Source organism: Bombina bombina, chromosome 6 (assembly GCF_027579735.1).
Source record: "Bombina bombina isolate aBomBom1 chromosome 6, aBomBom1.pri, whole genome shotgun sequence".
Taxonomy (NCBI): domain Eukaryota; kingdom Metazoa; phylum Chordata; class Amphibia; order Anura; family Bombinatoridae; genus Bombina; species Bombina bombina.
Window position 1 is genome coordinate 395,805,923 of NC_069504.1, and position 19,659 is coordinate 395,825,581.

At 38.4% G+C, this 19,659-nt stretch overlaps 1 protein-coding gene across 2 annotated transcripts in view; it reads left to right on the forward strand.

Moving 5' to 3' along the window:
- The window catches only part of SH3PXD2B (SH3 and PX domains 2B), a 455,707-nt gene that overhangs the window by 272,281 nt on the left and 163,767 nt on the right, over positions 1–19,659 (forward strand). The gene's annotated exons all lie outside the window — the stretch shown is intronic.

The following is a 19,659-nucleotide window of genomic DNA, read 5'->3' on the forward strand; positions in this document are numbered from 1 at the left end:
TCAAATATTTGCATCTTGGCAAACGTCATACATAAGATACGACACAACCTCCGTACACTGAGGTTTTAGGAATGTGCTTGAAAACTGGGTATATGCAGGGCTGGATCTTGGTGCCAGTTGTTGCAGGAACAGAGTATGGTTTTCGCCAGCTCTTGCTTTATTATGTGTAATCCTCCACTTCTACTTTACTTCTCCAATATCACACATTTTCAGTAACCTCTCTTTCCTTTGCCAGTCTATGGTTTGTGGCCCGGTGGAGGCAGAGATGAACTATTCAGCCCTGAGTATGCACATTACTATGTGATTTTATTTGTCTGACTTCAGACCTAAATATGCATCGGTTTCTTATCCTGGTCACATTCTAAAGCACGTTATTGCATACCGTTTTGTACAAAATGGTGAAAACAAATTGTAATATTTTGTTTTTGTTTTTATAAATCTTTTTATTGAAAGTGTATGGTCAATACATACATGACAAAAGGACCAGAACAGAGTGTTACAATATCATGACAATGCGTTATACATCCAATAATAATTTACAAACTGCAATCCTTGAAAACAACTGAACATTTTGGCGGGGCATATCTGCCGTATTTAGCAGGTACTCTGTCTAGCATATATAGTATGCTTAATGAGAAAAATGGTCTAGGTCCCCCATAATTGTGTCGGATTCACAAATTGTAATATTTTTGGAGAATTTTTAGTTCCTGGTTTAATAATTTTATATTTATAAGATTTATACATAATGATGCATATTCTTCTACCATCCTATTTCATATTGACCACAGCTTATAGTACGGTTTTATTGACGTTTGGCACAATTGAGTTTTCCAGTATAATGCATGTGAATATTTTATTCATTCTGTGGTTTCATCTGTCCCTCAGTTATTTCCTAATCCTGCCCACATATCCATCTATTTACAATTACTCTCTGAATCGTGTGCCATTGCTAACTGTTTTATAGATGACACATTGCATATGAATTGGCTCAGCAGGTCTGAGGTGTGTGTGTTCTAGTTTGTGTATTTGTCTGTGTAAATAAAATGTACAGCGCAAAAATGTAAAGGTGCAAAAGTTGAAAAGTCCTATCCTAGGACTCTTTAATCAATCGTTCAGGAATTTTACATAAAGTGTGTGTTTTTTTTTTTTATATAGTTGTTTTTTATTGGGTTTTCAACAGCATAAGAAAAAAAAAAAAAAAACATACAATAGCATTAAACCAATTGTTGAGCATGACAGGAAACATACACAATTACAAACAGAGCTGGTGGATAAAATAAACTCCTCGAGTCCAGTAGACAAGTATGCAGACCATGTGAGAATTAGTCCATTTATCTGTGCATAAAGGTAGGTGACACAAGAAAATATAGTTCCAGAAATAGTACTCATTTCTATAAGTGGACTGCCACTTGTAAATAATAGTGAAGACAGTATGGCTGACCAAGCCTCTGCTTGGCAACCTTGTCTGGCGTGGACAGAGATTACATTGAAAAACCACCAAAAATTAAAATACATAGATCCCAATAAATCAACTAAGGAAAAAAATAAAAATAAAAACAATAACAGAATAAATTACAATATGGATAAATAGACCTTGTGCACTCGGGTGTGGAGACGGGCATCGCGATGGCTCTGAATAAGCTTGATCGAGGAATTAATGGGGAGGTATTTATATGGTTAACCTACCATGAGCTTAACTGGGTGTTGATCAGTTGGGCTAACTATGATTTATATCTATCTAGCTCCCAGAGGAGTAACATGTTCTCATAGAAATCTAATTTGCCAATTTGAAGGTAATGGAATCTTTCTAATATCAAGTCAGAGTTGACCAGTTTCTTCCATTCGCTAATAGTGGGGATTTTAGTGGATTTCCAGCATCTGGGAATCATTTGTTTCGCAGTATTTACCAAAATGTAGAATAGTTGTCTACGGATTTTGCATGTTATTTGGGGAGAGTCATGTAGAAGGGCCGTTTCTATGCTTGGGAGGAGTTGTGTGGCAAGAACTGCGTTAATTTCTCGGAAAACTGCTGTCCAGAAGTTTCTTATGGGCACACAATCCCACCATATATGAGCCATACTTCCAATTTGACTACAGCCTCTCCAGCATGCATCTGAGCTGCCTCTAAAAATATGCTTAATTTTGGTTGGGATTAGATACCAGCGGGTAAAAATTTTTATGTTTGTTTCCTTCGCTCTTGAGGAATGTGCGGAGTGTGATAAATTTTCGAATCTATTATGCCAGTCTCCTTTACTTGTGGTTGTGTCTAGCTCCCTGTCCCATCCTGCGGTGTACAAGGGTAGTCTTGGGAACCTATTTTCCAACACTAGTTTATACAGAGTGGAAACAGATCTAAGAGTCTTTAGATCACTCAAGCAATATTGCTCGAATTTTGTTAAGGGTCGCAAGAAGTCAGCTTTTTGTTTGTGTGTGAGTATGAAATGTCTCGCTTGATGATAGTTGAACCAGGAGGTAAAGAAGGGGAGAGAGAGGGAATCGACTTGTTGTTTTGACATTAACTTATTATTATCTAGCAAGGTATGAATCCGTATTAAAGGATCTTGAGGTGTGTGTAAACCCCTTTCCTGTATGAGTCCCGGTGGGAATTCCGGGTTAGACAATAGGCTTGTGAGTGGAGAGTATTTTGAGGAAATTTTTGGGAGCGTCTTGAGAATAAATCGCCAATCCCTCCACGTCTCGTTAGAGATGGAGGACGTTGATATTTTATGGTTCCCCAATGCTTGAGAGTTCCAGCATTTGCTACCTAGGTGGTTTGTGCCTGCCATGTAAGTTTCTATCTGCACCCAACCCTTAGGTTGGTTCCCATTAGAGCTACACCATTCCAACACCCGTTGAAGAGATATCGCTAGTTTATATGAATGGAGGTGAGGTACCCCCAGTCCACCTAGGTCTGGGGCTTTATAAATCGTGCTTTTATTAATGCGTGGTGGCCTGCGCCTCCATATGTAGTCATTCAGTATTTTTTGCAAGATGTCAATTTCTCTAGAGATGTGTTGGGTTGGTACTGTCTGGAGTATGTACAGAGCTTTGGGTAGCAGGACCATTTTTGCTGCCTGAATTCTCCCTAACCACGAAATATTCTTTAAAAGCCAAGAGGAAGTCAGGGATTGGAACTCACTGATGAGTTCATCATAGTTAAATTTACGCGTTAGTTGACTGTCAGGCGTCAGATAAATTCCCAGGTATTTAAGGCGACTGGTTTGTGCCTTCAGGGGGCAAAGGGCTCTAATGTCCTCTAGCATCCGTTGGGGGATCATAACCGGTAAGAATTCTGATTTTGTCATGTTAATGGAAAAATTGGAAGCCTCACCAAAAGAGGAAAGTTCCGACATCACATGTGTGATAGAGTTGAAAGGGTCTGTCAATGTCAGTAAAAGGTCATCTGCATAAATGGTAGTTTTGTGTTGTTTAGATCCTACTGTTATTCCTTTAATAAGCAAGTTCTCCCTAATTCTAATTGCAAGGGGCTCTAGGGATATTATAAAAAGCAGCGGGGAAAGGGGACAGCCTTGCCTTGACCCGTTCCTAATTTCAAAAGCTTCAGAGAGAGTCCCATTTACCCTGACCTGCGCTGTGGGATTAGTGTAGAGGGCCATAATTTTTTGAATGAATCGATTTGGGAAATTAAAATGTCCTAAAGTCGTCTGTAAGCAAGTCCAGTCAAGTCTGTCAAAGTGTGTGTTTTATATAGATTTACATATGTGCTGTTTTACAGTTGTAACTAATACATAAATATCTGGTACTTTTTCACAGAGCAAAAGACATATTTTCTTGTGTTTTTACATTTTATATAAACAAGGCAAATAATGATAAATATTTTCTGAGCTTAAAGGGCCATAATACCCAAATGTTTAAACACTTGAAAGTGCTGCAGCATAGCTGTAAAAAGCTGACTAGATAATATCACCTGAACATCTCTATGTAAAAAAGAAAGATATTTTACCTCAAAAGTTCCTCAGTAGCCACATCCCATTGTAAAGGATTTCTAAGCAGCATATTAGTATGTCTGTCCTGGGACAGCTGAAAGGATGAGCCTCGTGCACTGTCATATTATTTCCCTATTCAGATTAGGGAAGTTTACAATGAAATCTCATGAGAGTTAAGTCAAATCTCATGAGATCACAGTAAAATGCTGATGCTGATTGGCTGCTGTTCATTTCTTCATTTTTTTTTTTTTTTACCTGCAACTGGGAGAAGCGGAGTATAACTTTTTACACAGAACTTACTCTGCTGAGCTGAGGAGATTGTGAGGTAAAATATCTTCCTTTTTTACATAGAGATGCTCAGGTGATATTTTCCTGTCAGCTTTTTACAGTTATACTGCATCAGTTTCAAGTGATTTAGCATATGAGTATTATGTCCCTTCAAAACAAGACCACTTTTGCAGACCCCCAGCTAGACCGATACATTGGTATTCAGCAGCTCTTCCCTGGTGTGTGATGGAAACTTCCGAGTTTTTGGTTATTTAAAGCAGAAAATTCAGGTTAAACATTGTTTTTAAAATGTACTTTATTAAAAAATAAAATCACATTGATTTAAAAGCAGCGAATTTAAATCAAATCTAGTGAGTTGTGCTTATTGTTACAGAGATTATTTTGTAAACTCAGACAGCTTTGCAGTATAAGGCCCCATTTCTTTCATGTAATTAGCAAGAGTCCATGAGCTAGTGACGTATGGGATATACATTCCTACCAGGAGGGGCAAAGTTTCCCAAACCTCAAAATGCCTATAAATACACCCCTCACCACACCCACAATTCAGTTTTACAAACTTTGCCTCCGATGGAGGTGGTGAAGTAAGTTTGTGCTAGATTCTACGTTGATATGCGCTCCGCAGCAAGTTGGAGCCCGGTTTTCCTCTCAGCGTGCAGTGAATGTCAGAGGGATGTGAGGAGTATTGCCTATTTGAATGCAGTGATCTCCTTCTAAGGGGTCTATTTCATAGGTTCTCTGTTATCGGTCGTAGAGATTCATCTCTTACCTCCCTTTTCAGATCGACGATATACTCTTATATATACCATTACCTCTGCTGATTCTCGTTTCAGTACTGGTTTGGCTATCTACTATATGTAGATGAGTGTCCTGGGGTAAGTAAGTCTTATTTTCTGTGACACTCCTAGCTATGGTTGGGCACTTTGTTTATAAAGTTCTAAATATATGTATTCAAACATTTATTTGCCTTGACTCAGAATGTTCAACTTTCCTTATTTTCAGACAGTCAGTTTCATATTTGGGATAATGCATTTTAACATTTTTCTTACCTTAAAATTTGACTTTTTCCCTGTGGGCTGTTAGGCTCGCGGGGGCTGAAAATGCTTCATTTATTGCGTCATTCTTGGCGCGGACTTTTTTGGCGCAAAAATTCTATTTCCGTTTCCGGCGTCATACGTGTCGCCGGAAGTGGCGTCATTTTTTGACGTTATTTTGCGCCAAAAATGTCGGCGTTCCGGATGTGGCGTCATTTTTGGTGCCAAAAAGCATTTAGGCGCCAAATAATGTGGGCGTCTTATTTGGCGCGAAAAAATATGGGCGTCACTTTTGTCTCCACATTATTTAAGTCTCATTTTTTATTGCTTCTGGTTGCTAGAAGCTTGTTCTTTGGCATTTTTTCCCATTCCTGAAACTGTCATTTAAGGAATTTGATCAATTTTGCTTTATATATATGTTGTTTTTTCTCTTACATATTGCAAGATGTCTCACGTTGCATCTGAGTCAGAAGATACTACAGGAAAATCGCTGTCAAGTGCTGAATCTACCAAAGCTAAGTGTATCTGCTGTAAACTTTTGGTAGCTATTTCTCCAGCTGTTGTTTGTATTGATTGTCATGACAAACTTGTTAAAGCAGATAATATTTCCTTTAGTAAAGTACCATTGCCTGTTGCAGTTCCTTCAACATCTAAGGTGCAGAATGTTCCTGATAATATAAGAGATTTTGTTTCTGAATCCATAAAGAAGGCTATGTCTGTTATTTCTCCTTCTAGTAAACATAAAAAATCTTTTAAAACTTCTCTCCCTACAGATGAATTTTTAACTGAACATCATCATTCTGATTCTGATGATTCCTCTGGTTCAGAGGATTCTGTCTCAGAGGTTGATGCTGATAAATCTTCATATTTATTTAAAATGGAATTTATTCGTTCTTTACTTAAAGAAGTCCTAATTGCTTTAGAAATAGAGGATTCTGGTCCTCTTGATACTAAATCTAAACGTTTAAATAAGGTTTTTAAATCTCCTGTAGTTATTCCAGAAGTTTTTCCTGTCCCTGATGCTATTTCTGCAGTAATTTCCAAAGAATGGGATAATTTGGGTAATTCATTTACTCCTTCTAAACGTTTTAAGCAATTATATCCTGTGCCGTCTGACAGACTGGAATTTTGGGACAAGATCCCTAAAGTTGATGGGGCTATTTCTACCCTTGCTAAACGTACTACTATTCCTACGTCAGATGGTACTTCGTTTAAGGATCCTCTAGATAGGAAAATTGAGTCCTTTCTAAGAAAAGCTTATCTGTGTTCAGGTAATCTTCTTAGACCTGCTATATCTTTGGCTGATGTTGCTGCAGCTTCAACTTTTTGGTTGGAAACTTTAGCGCAACAAGTAACACATCGTGATTCTCATGATATTATTATTCTTCTTCAACATGCTAATAATTTTATCTGTGATGCCATTTTTGATATTATCAGAGTTGATGTCAGGTTTATGTCTCTAGCTATTTTAGCTAGAAGAGCTTTATGGCTTAAAACTTGGAATGCTGATATGGCTTCTAAATCAACTTTACTTTCCATTTCTTTCCAGGGTAACAAATTATTTGGTTCTCAGTTGGATTCCATTATTTCAACTGTTACTGGTGGGAAAGGAACTTTTTTACCACAGGATAAAAAATCTAAAGGTAAAAACAGGGCTAATAATCGTTTTCGTTCCTTTCGTTTCAACAAAGAACAAAAGCCTGATCCTTCATCCTCAGGAGCAGTTTCAGTTTGGAGACCATCTCCAGTTTGGAATAAATCCAAGCCAGCTAGAAAGGCAAAGCCTGCTTCTAAGTCCACATGAAGGTGCGGCCCTCATTCCAGCTCAGCTGGTAGGGGGCAGGTTACGTTTTTTCAAGGAAATTTGGATCAATTCTGTTCACAATCTTTGGATTCAGAGCATTGTTTCAGAAGGGTACAGAATTGGTTTCAAGTTGAGACCTCCTGCAAAGAGATTTTTTCTTTCCCGTGTCCCAGTAAATCCAGTAAAAGCTCAAGCATTTCTGAAATGTGTTTCAGATCTAGAGTTGACTGGAGTAATTATGCCAGTTCCAGTTCCGGAACAGGGGATGGGGTTTTATTCAAATCTCTTCATTGTACCAAAGAAGGAGAATTCTTTCAGACCAGTTCTGGATCTAAAAATATTGAATCGTTATGTAAGGATACCAACGTTCAAGATGGTAATTGTAAGGACTATCTTACCTTTTGTTCAGCAAGGGAATTATATGTCCACAATAGATTTACAGGATGCATATCTGCATATTCCGATTCATCCAGATCATTATCAGTTTCTGAGATTCTCGTTTCTGGACAAGCATTACCAATTTGTGGCTCTGCCGTTTGGCCTAGCTACAGCTCCAAGAATTTTTACAAAGGTTCTCGGTGCCCTGCTGTCTGTAATCAGAGAACAGGGTATTGTGGTATTTCCTTATTTGGACGATATCTTGGTACTTGCTCAGTCTTTACATTTAGCAGAATCTCATACGAATCGACTTGTGTTGTTTCTTCAAGATCATGGTTGGAGGATCAATTTACCAAAAAGTTCTTTGATTCCTCAGACAAGGGTAACCTTTCTGGGTTTCCAGATGGATTCAGTGTCCATGACTCTGTCTTTAACAGACAAGAGACGTCTAAAGTTGATTACAGCTTGTCGAAACCTTCAGTCACAATCATTCCCTTCGGTAGCCTTATGCATGGAAATTCTAGGTCTTATGACTGCTGCATCGGACGCGATCCCCTTTGCTCGTTTTCACATGCGACCTCTTCAGCTCTGTATGCTGAAGCAATGGTGCAAGGATTACACGAATATATCTCAATTAATATCTTTAAAACCGATTGTTCGACACTCTCTAACATGGTGGACAGATCACCATCGTTTAATTCAGGGGGCTTCTTTTGTGCTTCCGACCTGGACTGTAATTTCAACAGATGCAAGTCTCACAGGTTGGGGAGCTGTGTGGGGATCTCTGACGGCACAAGGAGTTTGGGAATCTCAGGAGGTGAGATTACCGATCAATATTTTGGAACTCCGTGCAATTTTCAGAGCTCTTCAGTTTTGGCCTCTTCTGAAGAGAGAATCGTTCATTTGTTTTCAGACAGACAATGTCACAACTGTGGCATACATCAATCATCAAGGAGGGACTCACAGTCCTCTGGCTATGAAAGAAGTATCTCGAATTTTGGTTTGGGCGGAATCCAGCTCCTGTCTAATCTCTGCGGTTCATATCCCAGGTGTAGACAATTGGGAAGCGGATTATCTCAGTCGCCAAACGTTGCATCCGGGCGAATGGTCTCTTCACCCAGAGGTATTTCTTCAGATTGTTCAAATGTGGGAACTTCCAGAAATAGATCTGATGGCGTCCCATCTAAACAAGAAACTTTCCAGGTATCTGTCCAGATCCCGGGATCCTCAGGCGGAGGCAGTGGATGCATTATCACTTCCTTGGAAGTATCATCCTGCCTATATCTTTCCGCCTCTAGTTCTTCTTCCAAGAGTAATCTCCAAGATTCTGAAGGAATGCTCGTTTGTTCTGCTGGTAGCTCCGGCATGGCCTCACAGGTTTTGGTATGCGGATCTTGTCCGGATGGCCTCTTGCCAACCGTGGACTCTTCCGTTAAGACCAGACCTTCTGTCACAAGGTCCTTTTTTCCATCAGGATCTGAAATCCTTAAATTTAAAGGTATGGAGATTGAACGCTTGATTCTTGGTCAAAGAGGTTTCTCTGACTCTGTGATTAATACTATGTTACAGGCTCGTAAATCTGTATCTCGAGAGATATATTATAGAGTCTGGAAGACTTATATTTCTTGGTGTCTTTCTCATAATTTTTCCTGGCATTCTTTTAGAATACCGAGAATTTTACAGTTCCTTCAGGATGGTTTAGATAAAGGTTTGTCCGCAAGTTCTTTGAAAGGACAAATCTCTGCTCTTTCTGTTCTTTTTCACAGAAAGATTGCTATTCTTCCTGATATTCATTGTTTTGTACAAGCTTTGGTTCGTATAAAACCTGTCATTAAGTCAATTTCTCCTCCTTGGAGTTTGAATTTGGTTCTGGGAGCTCTTCAAGCTCCTCCGTTTGAACCTATGCATTCATTGGACATTAAATTACTTTCTTGGAAAGTTTTGTTCCTTTTGGCCATCTCTTCTGCCAGAAGAGTTTCTGAATTATCTGCTCTTTCTTGTGAGTCTCCTTTTCTGATTTTTCATCAGGATAAGGCGGTGTTGCGAACTTCTTTTGAATTTTTACCTAAAGTTGTGAATTCCAACAACATTAGTAGAGAAATTGTGGTTCCTTCATTATGTCCTAATCCTAAGAATTCTAAGGAGAAATCGTTGCATTCTTTGGATGTTGTTAGAGCTTTGAAATATTATGTTGAAGCTACGAAATCTTTTCGTAAGACTTCTAGTCTATTTGTTATCTTTTCCGGTTCTAGAAAAGGCCAGAAAGCTTCTGCCATTTCTTTGGCATCTTGGTTGAAATCTAATTCATCTTGCCTATGTTGAGTCGGGTAAAACTCCGCCTCAGAGAATTACAGCTCATTCTACTAGGTCAGTTTCTACTTCCTGGGCGTTTAGGAATGAAGCTTCGGTTGACCAGATCTGCAAAGCGGCGACTTGGTCCTCTTTGCATACTTTTACTAAATTCTACCATTTTGATGTATTTTCTTCTTCTGAAGCAGTTTTTGGTAGAAAAGTACTTCAGGCAGCGGTTTCAGTTTGAATCTTCTGCTTATGTTTTTCGTTAAACTTTATTTTGGGTGTGGATTATTTTCAGCAGGAATTGGCTGTCTTTATTTTATCCCTCCCTCTCTAGTGACTCTTGTGTGGAAAGATCCACTTCTTGGGTAGTCATTATCCCATACGTCACTAGCTCATGGACTCTTGCTAATTACATGAAAGAAAACATAATTTATGTAAGAACTTACCTGATAAATTCATTTCTTTCATATTAGCAAGAGTCCATGAGGCCCGCCCTTTTTTTGTGGTGGTTATGATTTTTGTATAAAGCACAATTATTCCAATTCCTTATTTTATATGCTTTCGCACTTTTTTATCACCCCACTTCTTGGCTATTCGTTAAACTGAATTGTGGGTGTGGTGAGGGGTGTATTTATAGGCATTTTGAGGTTTGGGAAACTTTGCCCCTCCTGGTAGGAATGTATATCCCATACGTCACTAGCTCATGGACTCTTGCTAATATGAAAGAAATGAATTTATCAGGTAAGTTCTTACATAAATTATGTTTTATTTTCTTATGGCTTTACAGTTTATTTATAATGTGTTGCCAAAAAGTTACTTTTTATATTTTGGTGACAAAACATTTTAATTGTTACAAAGATGTTGTTTATTGGCGAGCTTCCAAGACCTACAGCTGAAAGCTATTAACTGCAGTTTATTAGTCACAATTCATTTAAAACATGACTTATTTTACAATAATAATACAGTAAGCAGAAGATAGAGTTTAAATACAATTAGTGAAGTTATGATTATCTGGAATATGTATAAAAACAACTAATTGAGTCTGAGAAAGGACTAAGTGGGTATCAGGCAGACAACCTGTCTCACGGTGCTTACTTCACATAATGATCTATATATCTCTTAAGTAAAGGTCCAATGTAACTTTTAATGTTTAAAATATCCAGCTCAATTTTTTTATTGAACTTGTTCATCTTTAGCTTTCCTTTGTCTTGCAAGTATAATGTTAAAATTCAACTAATCACAGATTCTTATAGATTTCATGCTTCATAACTTTATGAATGACATCACTTTTTGATAATCTTTGAGCAGTATAGTTTGCACTAGCACAAGTAGTTTACATTATCAAGATGTCTAGTGGAGGGGAACAAAATAATTAACCCCTTAATGACCACAGCACTTTTCCATTTTCTGTCCGTTTGGGACCAAGGCTATTTTTACATTTTTGAGGTGTTTGTGTTTAGCTGTAATTTTCCTCTTACTCATTTACTGTACCCACACATATTATATACCGTTTTTCTTGCCATTAAATGGACTTTCTAAAGATACCATTATTTTCATCATATCTTATAATTTACTATAAAAAAATTATAAAATATGAGGAAAAAATGGAAAAAAACACACTTTTTCTAACTTTGACCCCCAAAATCTGTTACACATCTACAACCACTAAAAAACACCCATGCTAAATAGTTTCTAAATTTTGTCCTGAGTTTAGAAATACCCAATGTTTACACGTTCTTTGCTTTTTTTGTAAACTATAGGGCCATAAATACAAGTAGCACTTTGCTATTTCCAAACCATTTCTTTTCAAAATTAGCGCTTGTTACATTAGAACACTAATATCTTTCAGGAATCTCTGAATATCCATTGACATGTATATATTTTTTTTTAGTAGACAACCCAAAGTATTGATCTAGGCCCATTTTGGTATATTTCATGCCACCATTTCACCGCCAAATGCAATCAAATACAAAAAATCGTTCACTTTTCACAAATTTTTTCACAAACTTTTGGTTTCTAACTTAAATTATTTACAAACAGCTTGTGCAATTATGGCATAAATTGTTGTAAATTCTTATCTGGGATCCCCTTTGTTCAGAAGTAGCAGACATATATGACTTTGGCGTTGCTTTTTGGTAATTAGAAGGCCGCTAAATGCCACTGTGCACCACACGTGTATTATGCCCAGCAGTGAAGGGGTTAATTAGGGAGCATGTTGGGAGCTTTTTGGGATAGTTTTAGCTTTAGTGTAGTGTAGTAGACAACCCCAAGTATTGATCTAGGCCAATGTTGGTATATTTTATGCCACCATTTCACCGCCAAATGCGATCAAATTAAAAAAAAAGTTAAATTTTTCTCAATTTTAGGTTTCTCACTGAAATTATTTACAAACAGCTTGTGCAATTATGGCACAAATGGTTGTAAATGCTTCTCTGGGATCCCCTTTGTTCAGAAATAGCAGACATATATGGCTTTGGCATTGCTTTTTGGTAATTAGAAGGCCTCTAAATGCCGCTGCGCATCACACGTGTATTATGGCTAGCAGTGAAGGGGTTAATTATGTAGCTTGTAGGGAGCTTGCAGGGTTAATTTTATCTTTAGTGTAGAGCTCAGCCTCCCACCTGAAACATCAGACCCCCTGATCACTCCCAAACAGTTCTCTTCCCTCCCCCACCCCACAATTGTCCCCGCCATCTTAAGTACTGGCAGAAACTCTGCCAGTACTAAAATAAAAGGTATTTGGCCCTTTTTAAAAAAAAAAAAAAAAAAAAAGCATATTTACATATGCTGATGTGTATGATCCCCCCTTAGAACCCCCAACCCAACCTCACTGATCCCCCACCTAACAGCTCTCTAACCCTTCCCCTCTGCCTTATTAAAAAAAAAAGCCCTTTTCTGTAGTGTAGCTTTCCCCCCCACCAAGACCAACCCCCCACCCCTTCCAGATCCCTTAGATTATATTTTTAAAGTTTAAACTTTCTTTTTTTTTTTTTACTTTTTACTTTATGTTTTTCTGTAGTATAGCGGTTCCCACCCGCTCCCGTCCCATGCACGCTCCCGCCCACCAACCCCCGTGCACGCGCGCGCTCCCATGCGCGCCCCCGTGGGTCCCGCCCCCGATCCCGCCCCCTCCACTCCATACAGAGCATCGATGGCCGCCCACCCGCCTCCCACGTAAGCTCCCACCCACCAACGATACCGGCCATCGATGTCCGGTGCATGGAGGGCCACAGAGTGGCTCTCTCTGCATCGGATGGCCAAGGGGGGTTATTGCAGGATGCCTCCATATCGAGGCATCACTGCAATAACCGGAAAGCAGCTGGAAGCGAGCAGGATCGCTTCCAGCTGCTTTCCAGACCGAGGACGTGTGGCGTACACGTCCTCGGTCATTAAGTGTATTTTTTTTGAGGACGTGTGGCGTACGTCCTTGGTCGTTAAGGGGTTAAAGTAATAATAAAAAAACATACTACTGCTCTATCACAATAGTAACATCTAAGCTGCTAGTCCCATCATTGCCTTAAAATCCCCACAGCTCCCATGGCTAAAACCCCTAATAGCTATTAGCCCCTAACCACCACTACCCCCTGCTGCGAAACCTCCTTCCACTCTAAAATCTAAACAACCACAACCCCCTGCCACAAAAACATCCTCCACAATAAAACCTAAACTGCCACATACCCCTGCTGCTAAACCCTCTCCACTATAAAACCTAAACTGCCACACACCCCTGCTGCTAAACCTCCCTCCACTATAAAATCTAAACAACCACAACCCCCTGCCACTAAACCATCCTCCACAATAAAACATAAACTGCCACATCCCCCTGCTGCTAAACCCCCCTCCACTATAAAACCTAAACTGCCACAACCCCCCTGCTGCTAAACCACCCTCCACTATAAAATCTAAACAACCACAACCCTCTGCCACTAAACCATCCTCCACAATAAAACATAAACTGCCACATCCCCCTGCTGCTCAACCCCCCTCCACTATAAAACCTAAACTGCCACAACCCCCCTCTAAGGAGCTAGACAATGTTTGGTTCAGTACTCTGGGCAGCACTTGTTTATTGATGGGTGAATTTATCCACCAATCGGCAAGATCAACCCAGGTTGTTCACCAAAAATGGGCCGGCTTCTAAACTTACATTCTTCTTTTTCAAATAAAGATTCCAAGAGAATGAAGAAAATTTGTTAATAGGATTAAATTAGAAAGTTGCTTAAAATTGCACACTCTATCTGAATCATGAAAGAAAAAATTTGGGTTCAGTGTCACTTTAATTGCTCACTGGCTTTCAGAATCTGTCTAGCTCTGGCTTATTGGTTTTCTGAACAAAGGCGTCTCTCTTCTTATATACCGACTGCTAACATATTAATTACCTGATCAGCATGAAGTATGCAGATTATAGTGGTTTTTGCAGTTCACACTTACATTTTGGAACAGAGAGTAACATAAAGCATGCAGGGACATGTTTTTACAAAGGCCTACTAGATTGGCATCATTTGGTGGCAAACTGCTTTTATTGCTGCTTCTGACCTGATCTGAGTGAAATTAAGTTTTACTGACCCTTAAAGGGACAGTAAAGTCAAAATGTAACTCTCATGATTTGGTTAGAGCATGCAATTTTAAATAACGTTCCAATTTACTTCTGTTATCAAATATTTATAGCTTTTTTATGCAATGTTGCAAAACACTGCTGCCATAGAGTACCAAAGACACGTGCACACTCCTGAGCTCTTATGAGCCTACCTAGTTTGACTCTTCAATAAAAGATAGCAAGCGAGCAAAGCAAATTTTATAACAGAAGTACATTGGAAAGTTGTTTAAAATTGCATGCTCTATTTGAATCATGAAAGTTAAATCTTTGACTTTGTCCCTTTAAAGAGTATTAGCCAGATACCATATTCTAACACTAAGGAGTGCAGACAAAAAGTTTACAACATCCAAATATGTTAACCTTGCTAATGCAATATGTAGTATTTTATGGCGATTTTTTATGAGGAGAGTCCACGGCTTCATTCATTACTTGTGGGAATACAGAACCTGGCCACCAGGAGGAGGCAAAGACACCCCAGCAAAGGCTTAAATACCTCCCCCACTACCCTCATTCCCCAGTCATTCTTTGCCTTTCGTCACAGGAGGATGGCAGAGAAGTGTCAGAAGATTCGTAGTAGTCTCTTATGGAGCGTAGTACTCTTCGGCATGGGACTGGAGTTTTAAGTAGTCTTGTCAGCCTATCAGTAAGAACATTGACGAATGTTAGGTTCTGGAGATGTAGGGATAGTCTTTCTGCAAAACCTTCCAGACTCGTATTAATAACTCCTAAGCAATCAGTGTTGACGAGTTTCACTGCCTGCTTCTATTACCTGCTTCTTTTTTTTTTGAATATAATGTTTATTTGGAAATCACAAACATGATTATAATACATAGACACTATCCATCAGAAATTCAGCGTTTAAACAATAATATAATAAAGAAAAACGAACAAGAAATCTCTTGTACAAAAATTGGAATAGGACTAAATATAACATGACATTATCTTCGCTGTGATTTCCACAAGTTTTTCTAATTTTACCCCCCCCCCCCCTTTTTGAATCACACTGGCCTGTGTGATACAGCAGATAAAAAAGAAACAACAACGCTAAAGAAAAAAAAAAAAAAAAAAAAAAGGGAAAGGGAAAAAGAGAAACCCTCAGGTTGGACTAAATTGCTCCCCCATCATTAATTATCCAGGAAGAAGGAAACAGGCCTCCTAATACTAGTTCTGCGAAGCTGATAGATAATAAAAATGGAAAGAGTATCTGTTTTTGTATGGGCAGGGGGAATGACTTGATGGCTGGACACCATCCTAATAAAAAGTTCTTGATTCTCTTATCTGAAGCATCCTGCAAATGGTAAGATTCAAACACTATTTGCTCCTGTATTGACCTAATAATCTCTACAAACCCTGGCACTCTCTTAACTATCCAATATTTTAATATCAGATGTCTAACCGTTAATATAATGGTATTGACAACCCCTATCCAGTGGCTATCACTAATATTTAATGGAGATATCAACAAGATAATATCTCGTAACTTCAGAGATAAAGATATTTTAAAATGTTGGTTAATCCAAAAGGTGATTTTTGACCAGAGTTGATTGATTTTGGGGCAAAACCAAAACATGTGTAGCATGTCAGCTCTAGCATATGAACATCTAGGGCAGCTACTTGACCTGTTTGTATAAAATTTAGCGATTTTCAGAGGATATAAGTAGAAATTATTAATAAGCTTCATGTGGGATTCTTTCCAGCCCATAGAGACCTTACATTTCTTAGAGATAGAAAAGCTCTGTATGATACTCTCCTGATTGACCTCAGGGATATAAGGAGACCAGAAGTTGCAGATCTTATCCAGATATACTTGACTCTGTTTAGACAGCATAATATCATACATTAATGAGATCGATGTATCACCTACAGAAAATTTCTGTAAGAGTACTCTAACCTCCGACCAGGCAAATGATAAAGGAAAAAGCCAATTTTGAGCAGAAATATAGTGTCTAACCTGGAAGTATGCAAACAAATTAGATCTAGGAAGATCATATAGCTGAAAAAGAGATTCCGCTGTAAACATCTGGTGATTTCCATCTAGTAGTTGTTTTATCAGGTTTAACCCTCTTTCAGCCCATACTTTAAAGGCTTTTTGATAGATACCTGGGATAAAATGAGGATTACCTCTAATAGGGAGGAAGTCTGAATATGTTGGATCAATGCTTAACATACTACAAAACTTGTGCCAGGCTATTACTATATTCTTAAATGAAATGAGAGAGGCAACGTTAGACGGTAACTGTTGTGGTTTACAGTGAAGAATAGCCTTTAAAGCAAAAGGATATATTAACGAAGTCTCTTCCTCAGTAGAGGAAACTATATTGGCCTCTGTGATCCAATCACAAGCAAATTTAATTAACGTAGCTATATTGTATAGCTTGACATCAGGGAGAGATAAGCCCCCTGTGGATGACTTCTGCATTAATCTAGCCAAAGCGATACGGGGTTTTTTGTCCTTCCATAAAAATTTCGAAATAAATCCGTACAATTTCCTAATGTCCTTATTCAAGATGAATATAGGAAGATTTTGGAGTGGATAGAGAAGACGAGGAAAGATAATTGTTTTAATCAGGTTCACCCTTGCCGTTAAAGCCAAAGGAAATGAGGCCCATAAATGAAGATCTAATTTAATTTTTTGAAACAGGGGCAAATAATTTGCCGAATACCAAAATTTGGGATTCTTATGCAGAACCAGGCCAAGATATTTAATGGCATTCACCATTTTGAATGGAGTTTTGACAATGGGACAAGTCAATTTACCTAGGCACATCAATTCACTTTTTTCCAAGTTGACCTGGTATCCTGAAAATGCACTAAATTCTTCAAGAAGTTGCAGTAAGATTGGGATAGATTGGTGAATATCCTCCAGAAAAACCAGTATATCATCAGCATATAATAACACTTTTAACCGTTGAGAGCCAAGGGGAATCCCCTGTAAACTATCCCTTAATCTGATTGCGAATGGTTCCAACGCCAGGTTAAACAATAATGGGGATAACGGACAACCTTGTCTAGTGCCCCGTTGCAACATTATCTGAGAAGAGCGCTCCCCATTTATCAGTAGGTAGGACATAGGTTTAGTATAAATTCTATTTACAAACTGGACAAAGTTTCCCTTAAACCCAAACCTTTCAAGTGATCGAAATAGGTGCTCCCATATAATAGAATCGAATGCTTTAGTAGCATCTAACGTGAGTACCGCACTATTTTGTAAAGACAAATTTTTATGACCTTGGTCAATATTCCAAGCATAATCCAAAAAGGAAGTGACTTTGCGGAAGTTCTTAATTGGGTTCCTAGCAGTCATAAACCCCGACTGGTCAGGATGTATAAGATTCTGTAGACAACGAGATAATCTTGCCGCTATAATAGCGGCAAGAATCTTATAGTCGGTGTTTAACACCGAAATTGGCCTGTAAGAGGCTAAATCTTCCGAATCTTTGCCTTTTTTCAGAATCAATGAGATGTTTGCAGCAGAAAAATATGAAGAGATTGGATTATCAGAAGCATAATAGATATTAAATAGCTCTTCCAGTATCGAGAGCAGCTCTTCCTTTAGACACTTATAAAATTCTGCAGGAAACCCGTCTGGGCCTGCAGCCTTATTCAATTTCAATTGGTCAATTACATTACCAATCTCTGTACGAGAAATGGGGTCATTCAATGCAGCCAATTCTTCAGATTGTATTATTGGTAGTTGAATCTTGGACCAGAAAGCCTCTTGCTCCGCATGATTTATATTAACAGATGCATATAGCTGTTGATAGTAATTAAAAAATACTCCCTCAATTTCTTTGGAATTAGTATATCTAGAGTCCCGACATTTAATAGCTGGAATAAGATTTTTTTTTTTCCTGCTTTTAGTGAGCCTCGCTAGATGTTTTGCAGAGGACCCATGAAACCCTCTGTAATATCGATTTATTTTTAATTCCTCTACCTGAGATTTTTGCTTTAGAAAAAGGTCTCTCTCCTTTCTAAATCCCAAATATATTTCCAAATTAGTCGAGGAAGGATCATTCTGAACTCTCCTAAAAGCATTCTTTACCTTATTGGAGATTTGGAATTCTCTATCCTTAATCTTCTTGTCTCGTCGTTTTGTATATGCCGTGATCTCCCCCCGTAAAACGGCTTTTGCCGCCTCCCAAAATATTTCTACTTTATTCCTATAATTAACATTGAACCTACCATATTCTAACCATTTCTGTTTCATCCAGGAACAAAATCTGGAATCAGAATAAAGGAACCTAGGGAAGCAAAATATAGCTTTACTGGATTTACTCCTACCATTCGGGGGAAAATAGAGTGAAATAATTGCGTGGTCCGAGACCAGAATTTCTGCAATCTCCGTCTCCAGTTTCCAAACAGATAGAGGTTCCGAGACTAAGAACAGATCTATCCTAGAAAAGGTCCTATGGGCTTTGGACTCGCACGTAAAAACCTGAAGATCCGGGTTTTGGATGCGCCATATATCAACCAGATTTAATTTGGAGCAGAAGTTTTTAAACAATTTGGCATTTTTTTTATATAGAGACATATTTTTCTTGGAGAATCGGTCTAATTCTGGGTGTAGGGTCGTGTTAAAATCTCCACACAACACAAGATTTTCCCCTTTAAACGAGTATAACTTACTTTGGATTTTCCTCCAAAATTCTGCCGAAAATTGGTTAGGGGCATAGATATTACAAAATATGAATCTTGTATTCATAATACTGATTTGGAGTAAACTATATCTAGCAGAGGGATCGATTTCAGTTTTAATAATCTTGTATTCAAGCTCTTTATGGATTAAAACTACCACTCCCGCTTTTTTACTAAGACCTGAAGAGGTGATAACCTCTCCTACCCATTTAATCTTAAGCTTGGCAGCCTCTAGCTCGTTGAGGTGCGTTTCCTGTAAAAAAACTAGGTCCGGTTTATGTTTAGCCAAAGTTTTAATGATTAATTTACGTTTAACCGGGGAAGAGATTCCCCCCACATTCCAGGATAGTATCTTAACTCCTTCTGCCATCATCCTTTGCTATACGCCCTATCAAAAAACAGGGGAAATAAAGAAGAGAGAGGGAAGAAAGAAAAAATAGAAAAATAGAAAGAAAAAAAAAAAACAGTAAAGATTTTAAAATAAATAAGTCCAGACTTATCAATAATCATAATTAACAAAATAAGCTTTTTTTCCATTATCCTTCATGCATGTTCTGACCAAGCTGGATACCTAAACTGTAATATAGAGCCCACTAATCCGCCAGAGCTCTGCTGGTCGGATTATGAGTTTGATCTGGTATGCCTTCGTATGCCTTAATAAAATCTTTAACCATGTTAATT